Here is a 21199-nt window from a genome sequence, read left to right on the forward strand (position 1 = left end):
ACTTGGATTCCACTTTTGAAACAAGTTCAGAGATAGAGGATACAGTCGCTCTGTCTAGTCAAGACACTTTTGGATTGTTGGCCTTGAGGACATAAGGCAGACTCATAATGCTCCATAATATATTGTGTGCATAACACATACAATGGTCATCCAGTGATGAGAGATTCTGGACAAATCAAAGGAAGTCCTTCACACAGCACAAACTATGGAATTTGCTATCACAATTGGTAGTGATGGTCACTGACTTTGATGGCTTTAGACGAATTCATGGAGGATAGGCCTATCAGTGGCTACTGATGGTTTCCCCTCTGGATGGTTCTACCTCTTAATACCAGTTGGTGAAGAACAGTAACAGGGAGGGCTGTTGTGCTCATGTCTTGCTTGTGGGCTTCCCACAGCCATCTGGTTGGCCACTGTGAGAAAAGAATTCTGGGCTGAGCATAGGGCTCTTTCTACATTCATGTGCATAGCTGACTCTTGTCCATATGGGCTGCTTAAAATGGCAAATTTTGGCATGCCATAGTCTTTGTTTCTGAGTAGTAGTCAATGCTGTCCTTAGGGAGGAATGGGCCCCAAAGTCCTGAAGGGGCTGAGGTGAAGCCCTTGTTAAATAAATCTACCATTGACCCTGGCAATATTAAGACCTATCAACCTGTATTCAATATGGTGTGCCTGCGTATCAGCTCCAGAGTTTTCTGAATGAGACTATTATTTGAATCTACTCCAGTCTGGTTTTAGACCTAGTTTTAGAATGTAAACTGCCCTTTTCAACCCATATTCATTAAATGGGCTTCCTGGTAAATTGTTACATAAAGCTGGAAAGACGGCGCCAAAAATTATTCAAGAAATGTTAAGACAGGGTGCAAAAATGATCCAAGATGCGGCAAGATAATTTACAAACCAGTATTAGTGTTTGGAAGGAAGTCCATTTACTCCAAGAGATGTGAACTGGCAAAAATAGCTGTGTTCATTTGACAAAGTCCAGCAGCATTTGCAACTTAAGATGCTTGCTAAACTACTTAACAAAGACTGCACTGTATATTTATCATTAGCTAAAAGTAATGAAATAATGTAACACTGGTAAAGGTAAAAATAGAAATAAAATTGCAAGTGATGGGGCTGGCGTGATATAGGTTAGGATAGCAGAAAGTTGTTGCAACTTCCTGCAGTCTGTGTGTGCATGCAAATTTTCTGGAGCGTTAGGAAAACTGGCACCATCTCCCCATAGTTAGCTTCTCCCTCACGCCACATCTCTTTTCTCTAATGGAAAATTCTAGGGCTTTTCTCGCACTGGATGGGGGAGGCATTCATGCAATCATGAGCTCTGTACAGTGACCTGGAATCTCTATGGCACTGGCTGCCCAATCCCCAGTCAGAACCCAGGCACAACTGTCGGGTATGTGTTGGCCTTTCACATTGATTTTATTTTATTCTGATGGTTTGCATCCCACAGCCTTAATAATATGTGAAAGTAGTTTTTTATGTGTGCTAATATGATTAAAATATACACTCTGTACCCTAACACGAGCCCTACATGAAAACTCTCAGTAACTAAACAGATTGTCAAATATGAAAAAAGAACACTAGCAGTCAGTTTTAATTTATTCACGGCTATCAGCTTTTCTTGTCCTATTAGTAACCATAATAGTAACACAGTGTTGAGCAAAATACCAGAAGCTTTCATTAGAATCATTAACATAATTTGATAACTGATGGTACTTGATTTCTGACTTCTGAACTTTGACTGGAAGCTCAGCGTAAGATGAAATCTCACTGATTGGGTTGGCTCTTTCCTTTAAAAAAATATATGAACACTTCACATCGCATTGCTTTGTTAACTGTAATTAACGTTCGCGTTTGTCACAAGTTGTATTAGATGGAGAAATGGTAGTGATGATAAAAGATATGACAAAGATGCACACATGTCATCCTCCCCAAATGCTTCAGTGTAATTTAAGTTTGGGGGGGGGGGACTACCAATATAAATGAAGCCTGTTTCCTTCCCACCCACCCCTCACAAGAACTGACTGAATAAAGAATCAGTGTTCAGATAAGTTAATGTGACATTTTGCTATTTTAATGCCCACATCATCAAAATGAATGCCTGAAAATTTACAGCCCAAGTCAAAAACCCAAGCTACTTAAAATCATAAATATCTATATGCAACATCTTAGAATTACTGTTTCAGCTTCTCTTTCTCATTTTTAGGAATTCTGAAAATTTATTGTAAAAGGGCTGCATTTTTTGTACAGACAGGCTTCGTTTACGCAGGGGTTACATTCTGAGGCACCACAAACATCAGTGAAATTGCGTATAATTGAAACCCATTGAAAAAGCCTGTAAAAACCGCATCCCGCCCCCCCTTCTGCCCTTTTAGTGACGTTTCAGTGACATCTTTATGACATTTCCATGTCACTTCTGGGTTCGGCGTAATGCACCTATACATGGCCGCACACATATTGAACATGTGTAAACAGGGGCTGCTTGTATTCATGTGGTGCAAATGTTTAGTTGTTTTCACTCTATGTATAAACCACTTGTGCTGGGCTTTGACTTAAGAAAAATAACATATAAATAATATAATAAACATATTATGTGCTGATTTTCATTATCATCCTATGCATGACTACCCTGAAGAAAGTTCACTGTCTTGAATGCAGCCAAGTAAACATTCAAAGGACCATAGCTTGAATTAGTAAATATAATAATAATCATCATCATAATAATATGGGCTTGATTCGCATATTATACTGCAAGAAACTGGAAAAATTATTCATTTCCTCTTCTATATTGTTTCTTGTACAGTTTTAAATCTTTGTATGCCACTTTATGCTATTCTTATTGTAAAAACAGTTTATAAAACCTAGCTTGTAAATATGTGCATCCATTGTAACTAACTGCCAGAAGAATCCTGAGAGTAGCCAATGTTTGTCCTCCGACTTTCCAATTGTTGTTTGTTTGGGGGATAAAAGCCATTAGCCCTGATTCAGACATAATGCTAAGCCAAACCATGGCTTAGCTCAAAGTAGTGTGGTGGCAGTAAGCCCAGAGGAGCAGCAAAGGGGCTACAATCTTCTGTCAAGGAACCTGCACATTTCCTCATTCGTACTAAGCCATGGTTTGGGCTTAACATTCATCATGAACTGGCAAAGTGAAAACATTTTCTTCCTCTTTAGGTATTTCACACTGAAGAATGCCCTTTGCTGTTAATTTATAAGCAATACCATTTATTTTCTGGTACAGTGCACACTCTGAAATACCGTGCTTTGTATGTACATTGTACTATAGATTTTCAAAATACATGTTTTTAAAAATATTTTCATTTAATATGTGTGGTTATTAAGTAACAGTAGTATATACAGGAATTTATAATAGTGAGTGACTGAGGGATTTAAGGGTTTTGTGGAATTAAATTGCTTTGTCTTCTGAAAAAAAACAAAAGCAGTGATGTTTCATTGAAGACTAACAACAAACGTATTCTGGCATGAACTTTATCAGAAGTACAAATTGGAGAAGGGTGGGCCCCCACAGATGCAAGTAGATCTACGCAAGAAAAGAACAGCAAATGAAACCAGACATGTCCCCTTCCATGTACAGTGGTGCCCCGCAAGACGAAATTAATTCGTTCTGCGAGTTTTTCCGTTCTACGAGTTTTTTCGTCTTGCGAAGCACCAATGTGTATTGACGGTTTCCCATAGGAATGCATTGGCCGTTTTAAAAAAAAAAAGGGCGCAAGACGTTTCGTCTTGCAAAGCAAGCCCATAGGGAAATCCATCTTGCGAAGCAGCTCAGAAAACGAAAAACTCTTTCGTCTTGCGAGTTTTTCGTCTTCCGAGGCATTCGTCTTGTGGGGCACCACTGTACCTCTGACAGGGCCCAATATTACTCCCCTTAAGTGGTATGTTGTACTAGGTTTAAATGTGGGAACTACACCTGGGGTGGGGGGAGGGAGAGAGAGAAAGATTCCAGGAAAATTAGATAAAGGTACATGCTTTGATGCCTGAATGGCAAACTGAAGAAACCAAGAGACAGCATAAAAATGAGCCTGGTTGATATAGCCATTCGACCATATCTAAGAGAACAAGGCCATTACAGTAATACATAAAATAACATTTGGGAAGGAAACTAAGATAATTTCTTAGCACGACGAACATTTACCAAGGTTCTGAGCCATTGCTCTGAATTGGAAGAATTACTTATGTCTTAAGTTAAATTGAGTACAACTTCTTAAAGCGCTCCCTTAAAGGACACCTGTAAGGAAGGAACAGACTGGAATTATAAAGCTACCCCACTAGAGATGACCTCAATTCAAAGGGCCACATGGCATGTTCTACATGCACAACAGAATATACATGAGTATCTCCCTGTTTCTTTCTCTCTTCCTCCTACCCCCCCCCCAAAAAAGACGCCATGATGAAACAAAGCAGGCATCCCTCTAAACTTAGGGGGGAAAGCAACTGCTGGGGTGGGGTGGATAAAGAAAATTGCAACCAAATCCTTTATATCTGAAAATACTCTTTGGTTAATTGCACTGAGTGAAGGTGTTTGATGATACCATTTTTTACAAAAACTCGCTGTCCCTCAAGCATTAGACTCAGTATCAGGGTATAGTGTAAAGCAAATCATGGAGCACTGTGAAGGGTACACACTCAATATCATTTAGCACAGGTCAGTTGTACTGAGTTTGGATTCTTTACCAATTTAGCACAAATTAGTGGATCCTTGTGCTTGAATTATTTGGAGCTGAGGTGGGGAGACAGGCAATATAATTTACAAATCTGTGTGTCCTGACTGGCTTTCATGAATACTTTTAGCTGCACTTTCTTTCACTGTATGTATTTTATTGTTTTTACTATCATTGATTAGTTTACTTTTTTGTAAGCTGCCTTGTTAAGACTTCCTAAAAGTGGGGTATAAATACATGAAATAAAATGAAAGTATAAATGAAATCCACAAGCCCCATCTTCCTTGTCCCCCCATTTCAGCCAACTCATGCCATCTGGTAGCCTTCTAAAGTTGCTAAGGGCACAGCATAAAAGGTAGCGAGGCTGGATCCTACACTTCAAGCATTGGTGGACTCAGAAGGATTCCAAGAAAAATTCAGTCGAAAATAAAACAAAACTGGACCACATGAAACTGAAATCAGCTAAAGATGAAAAGCTCATATTTTGGCTCTATGGGGTTCCCTGAAAGAGGGACAAATATTTATAGTTCCCTGCTATAAACAACAGGAGTTGAATGAAAAGGGAAATCGCTAAAGCAAACAGTCTAAAATTAAAAAGGAAGGAAGGATAGTTGCACATGAACTATTGGGGGGGTCCTTTTATCACTCGTCACAACTGACTTTATCACATCTTTGGCAATAAAACTGCAGAAGAGTGGCTGTGCCGGGTTGTTACGGCAAATAGACACATACACACAAAAAGCTCAGTGGTTTTTGCTAGGGTCAAGACAGAGAGGTTTCCAACTTTAGCTCCAGTGCACTCTAATTTCTATTTACTGTTGCCCAGGGATCAATGCAAGCAAAAAGATGGCTGTGGCATTTATATCTAAAGCCCCCGCCTTCTGAATTTTCAAAAGAAGTGTTTGGGTCTGGGTGAAAATTAATCTACTTCAAGGAACAAACAAACAAACAAACAAACAAACAGTCCCCTGTGTCCAAAGTTGCATTTATTCATTTACAGCATTTTGCCAGTTTCAAATCAGGCAATTTAACCTTATTTCTGATTATCACCAGCACTTTATTTTAGAATATCTCCCAGCAATATCTATGTCATCCCCCGGCATTGTGAAAGTTGGCGCAAGAGAATTCCATTTTAGCAGTTCAAGCTCATGAAGAAGAGCTAAGAAATAAACAAAAGACTCTGTATTTCCCCCCCCCCCCCCGCCGCCTATGATTACATAACAGCCACAATATTCAACAGCCCTTTCACAATGAACTTAATGTTTTATCATTGTGTGTAGGTATATCAGTGACCCAGGTGGTAGTTCTACGTTTGAAGAATGACATGTCTGCTCTGCTGTCATCAAACCCAAGTAATTAAGAACAATCAAGTGGGTGTTAATTGGATATAATGGAACAATCTCCAGTCAGCCTGAGCCTACTATTTGCCTCTTACTAGTAATTATGAACACTAAGTACTCATGCTAATCTCCTCCTTTCCCATGAAGCCAAACAGAGGTGCGGTATTTACTCAGCTGATGGCTTGTTTTGTCTGCAATTTAGTCTGTTTTAAGCCAAGAAACTCATAATTTGCCAAGCTGTCACCAGCTGCTGGCATTGGACAAAAGGATGAGAGGCCCTCAGTGACAACAATTCAGCACATATCATCCAAGAGAAAAGGGCCGATCTTAATTAAACTGACCTCTGGTTACATCTACAGTAGCAGCAGCACCTGGACATTGAAAGAGTGAAAAATTAACACTATAAATTTGTATTGCTGCACTCAATTTCTAGCAGGTGCATCTCATTCCCAAAAGGAGTCTGTTTGAAACAGAAAGTCCTTAAAGTTAACAAATCTTTTTCAAAGACACCACTACCCCTTCACTACTATCAAGCTGGAACAACTTTAAGATCATTAATTTAGAAAACAGTTCACTCTTTGATTAATATAAATGTGGCATACTGAAAAATATCTGATCAAGAGTGATCATTAGAAACATATTACACAGATGGCTAGATGTTTTAAAAAGCCACTTATATGCATCAATAATAATACAACGAAGACTTAAAGGGATGAAAAGAATGAAATAAAATTGACTTTTCTAGATAGAACTTTTTTTAAAAAAAACTGCTGCAACAGCAATATGGTAGACTAAATCACTCACTGCCAGGGTTGACGCACATTTCAAAAGTACTCCAATTATATATATATGCTAAACTTTTAAAGTAGCTTAAGCAGCAAAAAAAAATGGCTTCATTCATGGAATCTGCAACATCTCCGCCTAATTAATTTGGCTTTCCAAGAGCTACATGATTTAGACAAAGTCTCTGCTTATTTTATGATAAAGCAATGGCCATTTCTGGTTTCACTGGGTAGACAAACACTTTCAATTGTTAAAGTCATGCTCAGACATTACCAAAGACTCTATTTGGAGTGAGATAGGGAACACAAACTCGGCTCCCTCCTCCTAGCAAAGCCTGGCGTATGACAACAAAAACACCATGGAGCAGCCCAGCCTAGGAAGTGAGGTTCTTACCCTATCAAATCTCGGCCTACCACATTGACAGCAGCAAGGAGTAGCTAATGCCACTGAAAACAGAATTAAGATTCAATATGACCTGAACCTAGCAGTTTGACAGCATGTCAAAATGCAAGTAGATAAATAGGTACTGCTCCAGCGGGAAGGTAAACGGTGTTTCCATGTGCTGCTCTGGTTCGCCAGAAGTGGCTTAGTCATGCTGGCCACATAACCCAGAAGCTGTATGCCGGCTCCCTTGGCCAGTAAAGTGAGATGAGCGCCACAACCCCAGAGTCGTCTGCGACTGGACCTATCAGTCAGGGGTCACTTTACCTTTATGACCTTAACAGATTGGAGAACTGGCTCCAAACTAACAAAATGAATGTCAATAGAGAAAAATGTAAGGTTCTACACCTGGATGGAACAACCAACTGCACAAATACATACCCATCAACAGTCCTGATTTAGCACAATTACAGAAGCCCCTCCCCCCCGGCTGCTGATTGGATCCTGTAATATCCCATCTTTTGGTCCCACACTCTTGCACAAGTTCACACAAGAGCGCAATATCCAAATACGCTTGTAACAAGAGAAATGTGCACAGTGCCATCATAGTGGAAGGCTGGAGTTGCATTCCGTGCTTCCTCTGTCGCCTGCCTCCCTCCCAAGTATGACTACCTCTTCTTTTCCAAGCAGGCAGCTCAGCTTTGCTCTCCTTCTGGTGGCAGGAAGGACCCCAACGATGATGGCAGCCATGGCCTCTGTGCTCAGGCTGCTGCTGCTTTTAGGGATGCCCCAAAGGATCCTCAGTGATGCCCACCCACCCCCGCAGGTCAAGTTCACCTTCTTGCTGCCGGCCAGGTGTAGGGAGTGCTTCTACCAGGGTATGCCAGGCAACAGCTCCATTGAGCTCGAGTACCAGGTTGCAGGGGTGGATGGATACAGAATCCAACTCCAAAACAGGTGCAGTGGGATTGAGGTGGGTGGGCAAACTGGCCCTCTATTTCATGCTCAGTACCTGGCGGTGGTGGAGGGGAGCAGCAGGTAGAGTGCCCCGAAGGTGGACCTTCCACTTGCCTGCCACGACCTAGGTTGTGCCACACATATGGAGGGGGGGATCCAGATTTTCATCACCACGACATCGGAGGGTCAACAGTGTGATGCACCAGCACAAAAATGCTAATGCTATTCTAGGCTGCATCAACAGATGTATACTGCCCTGATGAAGGGAAGAAAAAGTCCAGCTCTATTCTGCCTTGGTCAGACCACACCTGAAGTACTGTGTCCAGTTCTGGACACCACAATTTAAGAAGGATATTGGCAAGTTGGAATGTGTGCAGAGGAGGGCAACTAACATAATCAAAGATCTATAAACCTGGCCTTATGAGAAACAGTTGAGGGAGTTGGGTATGTTTAGCCTGGATAAGAAGAAATGGAGACGAGCTACGATAACCATCTTCAAATATCTAAAGGGCTGTCACATGGGAAATAGAGCTAGCTTGTTTTCTCCTGCTCTGGAGGGTAGGACCCAAAGCAATGGCTACAAGTTACAAGAAAGAAGATTCTGACAAAAGATCAGGAAGAACTTTCTGACAGTAAAAGGGTCCAACAGTAAAACAGACTCCCTCAGAAGGTGATTGATTCTCCTTCCTTGGAGGTTTTTTAAGCAGAGGGTGGATGGCCATCTCTCATGGATGCTTTAGTTGAGATTCCTGCACTGCACAAGGTTGTACCAGATGACCTCTGGAGTCCCTCCCAACTTTACAATTATATGATTCTAAGATTCTAGGTGAATAAATGGTTGCTTAACATCTCTGGATAGCTGGCAATTTTCCAGTTCTGTGGGAAAGTAGAATACTGATGAAATTTCCAATATGAGGAACAGAATGTAATGCAGTCTGCATTGTAGGAAATTTCAAGTGTGCAGTTAACAAGGCTAAGGATACACTTAAAAGTGCAGACAAGGACGAGGAGGTGGAATATAGAAAACAAAGACTTTGCAATATACTTTTAGATCTGCTTTTAATGCTGTTTTTCCTCCTCTGTCTCGGCTCTTTTAATAATAGTTGTCTACTGTTTTAATATTCTTGAATAAAACTGTAAATAAACAAAATAATAATTTCCTGTGACTTAATTTTGCCCATTTCTCAGTAGTCTCAGTATTTAAACAAAATGAGCACTGATCAATGTAAACATTCAAATAAAAGTATTAGTTGGAAGCACACTTCAATTTCCTTCATAAATCTGTTCAGGTTACCAGGCTCTAAGCAACTGAAAATTTTCCCGCTCCCGACTTTATTGCTTGTCATTTGCAGAATTGAATAAACTCACAATGTGACAATACCACCAGTTACCAGGAGGGTGGAGAGGGAAAGGAACAACAGGGTAGAGAAGCAGGGCTGCTCCTTTTGATGGCAGACATGCAACCCCCTTAACATCTGTAAGCCTCTGAAAGTGGCTGTCCAATGACCCAGGTGTTTTGCTGTTGAGGATCAGCATGAAAGGATAAGAAAACAAGAAGGCAGCAGATATGCTGGAAAACGGGTTGGGAAGAAAGCAGGTACTGGGCATGGAGGGAGTAAGCCATGGAGGGAGTAAGGTGAGCAATGCCTGACTGGTGCCTAAATAGCAATCCTCACCCATCCAAACAATACCAGTAAGGCTAAATTTAGAAGCATTTATAGTGAAGGTGAGGTCAGGGAGCACCAATGCAGAACATGGGAGTGTAAGCCTCTGCAGTCTGTCTAGACCAGAGTGTCTTATCATGGTTCAAATCCCAGCTGATTCTGGCAAGAAGCTGCGACAAACCCTGTGCACAGGAAGAGAGTCATAATAAAACTGAAGGGCAGAATAGGATGAGGTAGCTTTCTAGCTAAAAAGAGTCCAAAATAGGACTATCCAAAATCGGATAGTCTGTGTTTTCACAAAACAACCAATGGCATTTTAAGGCTCAGGGCCCTCACTTCAAAGCACAGCTCTTCAATAATATGCTGATTTAGTTGTGCAGGTTGCATGATCAACCCCTCCCCCTCTTTTCACTCCCTCCAAGTGGATTATCTCAGGGTAGTTGACTCCCAATTCACTCATCTCCTGTAGGATTTGTGGAGAACAGACATGACTTCTGTTTTTCCAATCTGGGATGTGAATTTAGCTAGCTTAGAAAATGTTTTAGAGCTTACCCAGAAATTTGTAAAATGTCAGTGCAAAAATTTTAATTGACTTATTAGCAATATCTCTTCTTTGAATGACCTTTTAGTCCTCCTTATAACATATCACCTACTTTTACTACCTTTCAGCTGACAGTTTCTAATATATTCCTTCCTACGGGATGATATCATCTGTCCTTGGATGGAATTAACTAAAGTACTGCACATTTAGAAGCTGACATTAATCCATATCCACAGATTTTTAACAGCTGCTGGAATAAATATTGTTTCCATACATTAAGCTTTGTAACTATGACTAGCTGAAATAAATTGAGATTAAATGTGCATCAGCAACATCAAAAGTAAGAGGGGGAAATGATAAATTTAAAGTTTGAGGGGCTGTACATATAAACAAGAAAATGAATGTTTATTGTAATTAGCAAGAATAATTCAGTTACGGGGTGAGCAGAAGGTTTATTGTACTGCCATGACATGGTTTTATTTCTTCTATTAACCACATCTACAACAAAAGAAAGATAGCTAAAGACTGAGATAATACTTTGATACATGGTCCATGAAATATAGGATTATGAAGCACACACATTCTTTGGCAATCTATGAATTTAGAATTATACCAGTAAGTAGGTAAACCATTACGGATTCTGAATATAGTGTGATTGAAAGTACAAAGTGGTGTACAGGGAGGCAACAATAAATCTTACCACAAAAGGAAATAATGTAAGAAACTCCCTATGTGCCCATTTGGAAACTTTATTCCAGTAAGTCAATTAAAATACCATATATTCAATGGGAGCAGCTCCTCTCATTTTCCCTTGACTTATGAACAGAAAATTGCACATCAGTAAATTAAAGGAGAGTAACATCTGTAGCAAGCTAGTCGGTGTTTTTTTTTTCTTTCCAAAACAGCAGTTGAAAATGTGTGATTAGTCTCCCTGAAACCTAATTATTAGACTCCATAAACTGTCAAGGCCGTCTTTTGTGCCATAGGGTCTGTTAGGCCTATGCCAAAATGTAGAAAACAACCTCCTAAATCAGCACTAGCAACTGTAACATTACACCTTAAAGAGCAGCTAACTGGGTCAGGGTCTCCTGCCATTGTTTAAAATTCATGTGCTTGGCAGTAATTCATAATGCTACCACTCTTGCAGTTTATATGCATAGTCCCTGTTAGGTGTAAACAAAATAGTTGGGAGAAAATAGCAATAATGGGTTCCAGCTATTTACAGTGTTCTAAATTAGAACACTGGGGCAAGGAGACCAAGTCAGGTTGGAGGAAGAGTGGGTGAAAATTCACAAGCAACATGGTGAAAACATCTGTTTACTATACAACTAGCAAATACAACCCAATGCAATACAGTTCCGTTTTGCATTTGCAGGTGAGTTCACATTCTGCATTATTCAGATGGTAATTATAATGATCACTTGATAACCTGAACACACAGAATTACTCTCTGTTATCAAATGGACGGTGGACCTATGGTCAAGTACTCTAAAACAAGAGCAAATAAGTCAGCCAACCTCGTTCAGTGAAGGCTGCAGTTCACCAAAAGCAAGTAGTGCCATCAACAACCACACTTGCCACCCCCTTTTAATTTAAAGAGCAGATCTTACAATAACTACGATTACATTAATCACAATTCAGTTACAGCTGCTAATTAAAAACAAACAAAAAGCAAGTCCATTATACTTACTTCAAAAATAATAAATTGCTTACAAAACTGAACTTATGGAGATGCCTAGCGATGAAGCACTGTTTCTTAGCTGCCTAAATAAAAATAAAAATAAAGAATTTCCACTTGGTTTCAGAGGTACAAAATAACTCACTTCAATTTCTGACTTTGACCATTTGTCAGTTTTGTTAACTCTTAACTCATACCATATGAATCCAGTTTTAATAGGAATAGCCCATATCATCAATACTGCTATTTCTTGCTTAGCACACAATAAAAATTTGCATAACTGACTGCAAGGCCTCCTCCTGAGAAGAGGCCACAACTGGTGGAAGGCACTTTGCACCACAGATGTCCCTTGAGCATCCCAAGACAAGGCCTATCTAAAAGCATCCCCTAAAGTGAAAACTCATCCAGAATGAGTTGGAAACCACCAAAGGAGAATGAACCATTCACCATTTCCATCTTGTCTGGACTGGCCTTCAGTTTGCTAGCCCTTGGCAGTCTATTCCTGATGTTGATTGAGCACTTCCACAACTTCACCCTAGGGCAGCCTTTCTCAACTTTGGGTCCCCAAATGTTGTTGGACTCCAACTCCCATCATCCCTGACCACTGGTCCTGCTAGCTAGGGATGATGGGGGTTGTAGTCCAACAGCATATGGGGACCAAAGCCCAGCCTAGAGACCCTTGCCAGGCACCAACCTTATTGTCTTTTCAGCACTAGGCTGTTTTGTTCTCTTGAACCTTTTTCGCACCCTCCCATTCTGACTTAACATCATATAAGACTCTTATTAATTTCTGCTGCTGTGTTTTATTGCAGCTGACCAGTTTTAGCTTTTAAAGATGGTTTTAGCTTTTAATTCAACTAAATGAATGGATTGTGGTTCCTGTTAGATTTTATGCTCTGTTTTCCGGTTATGGATTTTATTGTGGTATTTTGATTGTATAATATATGCAGTTTCATCTTTTAAAGCTATTGTGAGTGCTACCATCCTTTCTCTTTCAAGTTCCAAGGATCTTCAGACCCCCAGATGTCTGGCAAGCTCCTCACCTGGTGAGCCCCTGACTCGGTTGATCCAAGACACTATCTGTATTTCGCTTATTACAAAAGGTTCATTACCTCCTGGTAATTCCTGAGTTTTCCGTAGAGTGGGGACCCCGCCTACCCCACTCTTCTGTCTCCACATTCTTGACTCACCACTGGCTTGCCACAGACCTTCACCTATTCTTCTGCTAATGTGTTCTCCTTCTCTCTTGGGAAAGGTTTGGCAGCGTTGGTCTTCTTTTCTCTCTCCATTCTGTTCTGTCTCTATACTGCCGTTACTTCCTGCCCTGCCCCCTTCTCTCACCTCTCCATTTACCTGCACCCATAGGTATTCTATTTATCCTTCTCTGTCATTCTCACTTGCTGTTCCCCACCTGGAACTTGCTGTGGACACACAGCCAGTGGAGGCTTTATCTTCCAGATGAGCCCTGCTTTTTACATGCAGCTGCTCCCCTCTTCTGGTCTGGCCAGCTCAGCATCTGGCCCACCACGGGGCCAGAGGATGGGCTACCATTCAATCCACTCCTAAAAGCTTTTATTTTTATTATTCTCAGTCATTACACCACAGAGTGCTTTTTAAAAAAGCACCATCTGATTCAAGGCCATAGCCAACCTCTGTTGCTACCACATTTCTTGGTGGGTCTTCAAAGACATGAATCGACAGCCAGCAATTTCTACAGAGGTCCTATGAACATCTCACCACAGCAGTGTCGAGTACACAGAAGTTCACCTGTGGGAGTGAGTGTACTTAATCAAATGCAGTAATGTGCCACTAGGATCCCTACAAACAATGCAAGGATTTGGAAAGGGGGAGGGGTTAGATATCCACATTAATTTTTAAAATAAGAACATAAAATAAGGAACGTGTATAAGTTCAATATTATTTGCAGCAACTGGAAGTTTGTGCATAACTGTTTGAGGGGGAATTAATACTGGGACAGTCGAGGGTAAAAGCATTATCTGTGCATTGTGCACTAACGGGAAAACAAAAAGCAGCACAAAAAGTGCCTCATTAGAGATTTCTCGTTGTGATGCTTTTAGAGCTATGACTCTAAAATGATGCATCTTTCCTGTTACAATGGTAGACCTTCCACCCTTTGTCATTACTACACTACCATGGATTGGAATAGTTGGGCAGCCTTCGTTTTTGGCATTAAAAAAAGCCAGCTGTGAAGAATGCTTCATTCTAAAGGAGATAAAATTTAAACACAGTGGTCTATAGAAACTAGGGTTTAACAATAAGTATTTATTAAATGGTAGTGAGGTGGGAGTGTTCATTTTTGGGGGGAAAGGTAGCCTGGTTGCATAGTTGCCAGACTTTGAGCTTTGTTGTCTGAAAGGGATAACGGTTTTCTTTGACAAGGCAGACTTGAAAGATATATCCCTTTTATTCCTCCCGCCCCCAAAACACACACACACACATACACGCACACTCACTCTTTCACGTTCACATGTGTTGAAACTCATTGCTTCTGGAAATGAAGATGCTCTGGTGTCAGCTGTAAAATCTGTATCTCACTTTCTCAGACAAGTGGATATTTATTGACAGGGTGTGAGAGAAAGGGAGAGAGGAGAGACTGCTTGTCCTGGAGCCAGTAACCTTGGTGGAGATGCAATGTCACAAACACCAAGCCATCATTCTCACAGATGTACAGCATATTATTTAAAGGGAAACAAATATCAGCCACTGAATGTCACTGCAAGGACACGTCTCCTGCCTCTTAACTAAACTTATCAGCGCTGTGGTTTAATATCGTACCTTTTTCATCCCTCCCTCAAATTCGTCTTGCTGAGCAGCTCTTGACACTACCAGAGAGCAGTCAAAGAACTAAGATTTAGTGGCATTTGCTTCAAACCACACTAGATTTATTGACATCTCTGGCCTGCTTTCTCCCTTGGTAACTGCACACAGGATTAATTTTAACCACTGCTTAATAGTTAAATTCAAAGCACAGCACATGGCTCACACGAACAGTCACAGCAATAACAACACTGTGCGATGTCTCCCAGGTCCAAATCCAATATGTCACTTAACCCGTTTAGGCTCACAAGTCCCTGCCAACTTCCTGTTCCAGCCATTAAAAATAATAATAATTTAAAATTGGGCAGGCATTCACTGATTGTTAATTAGTATGACATTAGTAAAGCACTGGCTTTCTATAAGTCTTGAATTTATTTTATATTTTCAGGATTTTTGTTACTAATGAAAAGCTTGAGAGTTAGGGCAAGCGAAAAATTAAAAGCAACCAGTGTTGTGAAACCTGACTGCATTCATTGCATAGTGAAAATTGGTGCCTGTTTCAATAATTTGTACTTTTGACTTGCATTATTTTCATTGGTACCATCCAGAGCTCAGTATAAATGCAATGCTGAGAACAAGGTCCCTTCCAACTCTGTGGTTTTATGTCTCTATGAGTACTTTGCTGAATAAGACCAACGTTTCCATCCTTTATCCACCCACTGCCAGCTTGATTGTTTCCCCGGAAGCCTTTCTTTGGTGTTTGCTCCCCAGCAACTGGTACAGTAAGAGAATTATGGAGTTGGAATGGGCCAGAAGGGTCATCTAGTCCAACCCAGGTCATTTACATAGACATACCAGTATTGACTTACTTCACTTTTGCTCTCCATCTATTATCCATTCAGTTTATGTTCCCATTCTCACCTCCTCACCAGCCATGTAATTCTCCCTCTCAGCACATAAACCATTATAATGCTAACTGAATCTTTTTTGGCGATGACATTTCTGCATTAGAAGTCTAGAATCCTTTTTTTGAATTTTTTTTTTTTTTTTGCAAGAACTGAAGCAAAGAGCACAGAAACTGGAGACAGTAGGAGCATAGATACAACAAAAAGCAATGATGGAGAAAAGGCAATGAGGTTCTGGGTCCTGACCACTGAAATCCATGTAGTTGTAAAACATTTCCAGATCTAAGATATCATTGTACATTGCTGTTACTGAATAGTGGATTATATGCTACACTGTATATAATGGTGCTTCACATGTAGTGCTAAGCGAAACCAGAGCTTGCAGCTACTGCTTTCTCCCCCTGGTTCTCCTGCTGCTGTTATGTTGCTGTGAGATAAAGCCACGATTTGGCTTAGCAAGTCATCTGAACCTAGATTTGTGGTTTGTCTCCTCCAGACAAGCCAAAGAGCTGCAAAACCAAAAACAAACCTTGGTTACAGTTAGTGGTTTGTCTGCAGCAATAATCATTTACTTGTTATTAATATCATTAATTCTCAACTTTCAATTCCCCAAAAAGCTTACTATTTGAGCTTGAGTAAGTTAGTGGGAGCTCCAGGACGTGGGTGGTGCTGTGGGTTAAACCACAGAGCCTAGGACTTGCCAATCAGAAGGTCAGCGGTTCGAATCCCCGCGATGGGGTGAGCTCCCGTTGCTCGGTCCCTGCTCCTGCCAACCTAGCAGTTTGAAAGCACGTCAAAGTGCAAGTAGATAAATAGGTACCACTCCGGCGGGAAGGTAAACGGCGTTTCCGTGTGCTGCTCTGGTTCGCCAGAAGCAGCTTAGTCATGCTGGCCACATGACCCGGAAGCTGTACACCGGCTCCCTCGGCCAATAAAGCGAGATGAGCGCCACAACCCTAGAGTCGGCCACGACTGGACCTAATGGTCAGGGGTCCCTTTACTTTACCTTTTAAGTTAGTGGGATAGGATGAATAATAATATTATTATGGCGCTGGAGGAGACTCTTGAGAGTTCCATGGACTGCAAGAAGATCAAACCTATCCATTCTGAAGGAAATGAGTGCTCACTAGGAGGACAGATCCTGAGGTGAGGCTCCAATACTTTGGCCACATCATGAGAAGAGAAGACTCCCTGGAAAAGACCCAGATGTTGGGAAAGATTGAGGGCACTAGGAGAAGGGGATGACAGAGATGGTTGGACAGTGTTCTTGAAGCTACCAACACGAGTTTGACCAAACTGTGGGAGGCAGTGGAAGACAGGAGTGGCTGGTGTGCTTTAGTCCATGGGGTTACGAAGAGTCAGACATGACTAAACGACTAAACAACAACAATATTATTACTCATTAGTTGCTGGTAATCATAAGGTCTGTCTCCTAATTTGTAACTAATATTGCATTGGAGAAAACAGTCAATTGATTGCAGAAATTCATATTCCTTTAATGAAATCATTTGAGGTCCTGGATTATAAATATATATATATATAATTGGTAGCAATGACACCAGTCAGAAATACACAGGGAGAAGCAGGAGGAGTGGTGAGTGGGTAATAAATTACAAGATTCTCAACTTTCAATTCCCCAAAAGGCTTACTATTTGAGCTTGAGTAAGTCAGCGGGAGAGGATGAAAAAAAGGTAAGGTGAACTAATATATTTCTGTACCTTGTCTATAAGGCAGCTGCACAGCACAAGTGACGCAGGTCACAGAGGATCCCCAAGAAAAGAAATCAATGCTGCTGTTCTGCTATTGATCCCCTATATTCCAACCCCAGTACTCCTAGTTCAAATTAGCTGACACTCGTTTTCAGGGTGAACAAAGTATAAAAAGCTATAGCAGCCTTGGCGTGCGAACCTTTATGAAAATTGACTTAATACCATGCCTTGGAACATTAGTGTAATGAAATTAGCAGGTTTATTCTCTGCATGTTTCGGAAAACAATGAAAATACGCATAACTATCACATGTGGGCAGTGTATCAAGGAACATGGGAGTGCCTCAGTGCAGAGATCAAAGGACACCTTAACCCCACTATCCCTCTTGCCTTGTGATGCAGAGATGTAGGGAGATGCTAGAGGTGTCCTAGCACACGCTTTAAGTTCATCTGTGGCAATGGTGAAGCTTCACTGTGCGTCCAAACTAGAACATGCCCAGAAAACCTCTGCAACACAGTGCAGCTGCATGGGGATTGCCTATTTGAGAACACCATAAATATTAGATATATACCTTTGGCCATTATCTGGCTGACCTCCCTGATTTGCACCAATGGGAACATAGGAAGGTGTTTCATTCCAAGTCAGAACATTGACCCATCTAGCTCAGTATTATGGACACTGACTGGAAATAGCTCTCCCGCACTGTAGACAGGAATCTTTGCCAGTCCTCAGCTTGGGACCTCCTGCATGCAAATGTGCTTTACCACTAAGCTACTTCAACTCAATTCGGTGTAGCCTCCAACGAAAACTGTATAGTACAATGACTGAAAGGCTGATTGTCAGAAAGGCACACCTTGTTGGGAAAGAGTGCTTGTTTTTGGACCTTAACATGCTTTTCCTGCCATAACCCCCCCCCCCGCCTCCTCTCAGACACACACACTCCTTTTCACAAAACCTCACCCACAACAGAAAATCCCCCACTGGGGGAAAGATCAGACCTAGAAATCAACTAATATTTTATTTCGGGGGGGGGGGGGCTCCTTATATTTATATGTAAAGATTAAATAAATCATGATTACGACAGTAAACATGTAAATTCCCCATCCGTAAGCACTTGCTCCCCCCCCTCCCCTCCACACTAACAGCCGCAATAAAGCTTTAAATGTAAAGCTGAGCACAACCAGCCATAAAAGTATGTAAAATAAATGAGGATAACATAATGAGGGAATCCAACATTCATCTCATAAATATAACATAACGACCACAACTAAAATGTCAGAGAATCTAATAAATCAATATGGTAGGACAGAGCTATCTTTATACTCAGCATACATAATATATATATTTACATGCAAGGGCTTTAAAAAAAAGAAAGATGAGAACAAAAATGTATTAAAAATTTAACCCCTTGTTTTCTTTATCAGCTTCTGCAATATTCCTCCCTTGATCTTCCATTTTATTTTGCTGGAGATCATTTGGTGCTTGTGTGCTTGCGTGTGGACACACAAACACATATATATGAAGGGGGGAGGAGCAAGGGAATACCTATTAATTTTTTCTCCCATACAAATAAACTTGGTTGGGGATAAAATATACAAATCACCCTCCAGATCCAAAAAACCCTTGCTTCTGTTCTGATCATTCATGCCGCTATGTTTCCTAACACACATACTGTAATAAATCTGTTTTATCTTCTATCAAGTTTTTCCCCCACCCCAATCACTGATTGTGTAGCATGTACTGTCCCCTTAAGTACACTCTAGCCTGCAGAATACTTCTTTCCTCTCATCTCTTATACAGTGGTACTTCGGGTTACATATGCTTCAGGTTACATACGCTTCAGGTTACAGACTCAACTAACCCAGAAATATTACCTCAGGTTAAGAACTTTGCTTCAGGATGAGAACAGAAATCGCATGGCGGCAGCGCAAGGCCCCATTAGCTAAAGTGGTGCTCCAGGTTAAGAACAGTTTCAGGTTAAGAACAGACCTCCAGAATGAATTAAGTTCTTAACCCGAGGTACCACTGTACTAGGAGAAATTCTGTGCAGGCCAGTGTTAGTAACCCTATGATGCAGCTGTATATAACCTTGTAAATAAATCAGTTAAGCTACCAACACACATACGAAGGTGAATTCAACAGTCAGGGTTCAACAGAAAACTGACATAGAACAATAACAAACTTTGACTACAGCTCATGGTTAGTGGGGAAAGAACTGAATCATGAGTAAGGGTTTGGATAACACACTAAGCCAAATGTTGGCTTGGCTCTGTGTGGCATAGGCATAAAAGGGAGAAGCAAAGCAACTGTGAGCTCCTTTTTGGGAAGTCGTATGTCCACATGGTCCTGGGTAAACCATAGGTTGCCTTACCATGCGTTCGAACCCAGCCATGTTGTGTTGTATTGATTTCAACTTTTGCTTGTTTACTACTCAACCACATGTTCTTTCTGTTACAGCTAATGTCTGACACCCCACCCCACTGAAAAAAATCCAAAAAAACCAAACACGTAACTTTAGCATGTCTTTCATTTCTAGAGTTCAACTCAAATCTTTCTGTTTTCTCCCCCCCCCCCCTCAAGTTGGCAGGACGCCATCTTTTAAAAACCCTTTCCTCTCATTTATTACACAATCAATACTACAGTGAACACATACTGTGCTGTGAGAAGTGGGCTTTGGAAACACTAAAATCAATCACTCCTTTTGCTAAGTACCAAATTGCATGGATAACCATAAACCCACAAAGAATAAACCAAACATTAGATGGGGTTTGTTTGTTTTTACTGTACCTGCTGCAATTTGGAATCCTCTCTGCTTCACCCGTTTGGATTTTTTTCTTTGTCTGAATGTTTTTACAAAACTCTGTTTCAAATTGGCCTGACAGGAAACAGAAGCTGATTATTTGCTGCTGCCTTTTCAATTAGTGCAAGAAGAAGAGGATTTAGACTTTGAAGGGCTCAAGAGTCCAGCTGGCTCAAAACCCTTTTATTTAGATATAGATATACATATACATAAAACAATGCAACTTTGCAAGAGTGATTACCTTCAACTACCAATAGCTAAGGCTATATTTATAAATCTGTAACAGTCTTGGGCCTGGGTACAGCTGCAGAGATTGTCTAGCTTTCTTTACCCAAAATGGCTCTGACCTCTTTATCCATTAAATGGGGAGGCATATAAGACAAAATGACTCATCTGATGAGTGGCCATTGTTATTTGGAATTCATGATATGCCAGCTGTGAACTAGTATGAAAAGATACCTTCCCATCAAAACAGCCTCATTCCAGTAAGTTTAGGAAAATACCCCAAAAAATGAGTTACAGAGCTTATGCACACAGACGTTCTGTGCACTACAAAGTAACAAAAGAACCTTTCCACTCAGTCTTCGTTTCCTTTGGTAAAAAATACTCATGAGAGAAACAAACAAAAAAGTTGGAAGTTCTTTTTATACATCTCCCACTTTCAGACTTTTATAAACTTTTCTCCCTTAATGTGTCTAAGCATACCTGTGCAGCCTGGGGGAATAGAAACTTTGAAAAAAGTAAGCTAACATTCTTGGGATTCTAATGTCTGTGGGGCTGAATAAAAAGAGGAAGGAAACAAAAAATGCCTTGTGGGTTGTATGAAGCACAGAAGCACTACAGAAAATGTATATAAACTTAATAGCTTTCTCAGATTTTTATGACACCAATACAAACTGAACATCCCCCTTTCCCCAACCCAAACAGTAACAGTGATGTAACATTCATACAAACATTGGAGAGAGACTGAAAGTTGCTA

At 40.7% G+C, this 21199-nt stretch overlaps 1 protein-coding gene across 2 annotated transcripts in view; it reads right to left on the reverse strand.

Moving 5' to 3' along the window:
* LRMDA (leucine rich melanocyte differentiation associated) overlaps nucleotides 1–21199 on the reverse strand; it is a 740402-nt gene that overhangs the window by 435898 nt on the left and 283305 nt on the right. The gene's annotated exons all lie outside the window — the stretch shown is intronic.

The sequence above is a fragment of the Podarcis tiliguerta genome, assembly GCF_965153285.1.
Source record: "Podarcis tiliguerta genome assembly, chromosome: 5".
Lineage (NCBI taxonomy): Eukaryota > Metazoa > Chordata > Lepidosauria > Squamata > Lacertidae > Podarcis > Podarcis tiliguerta.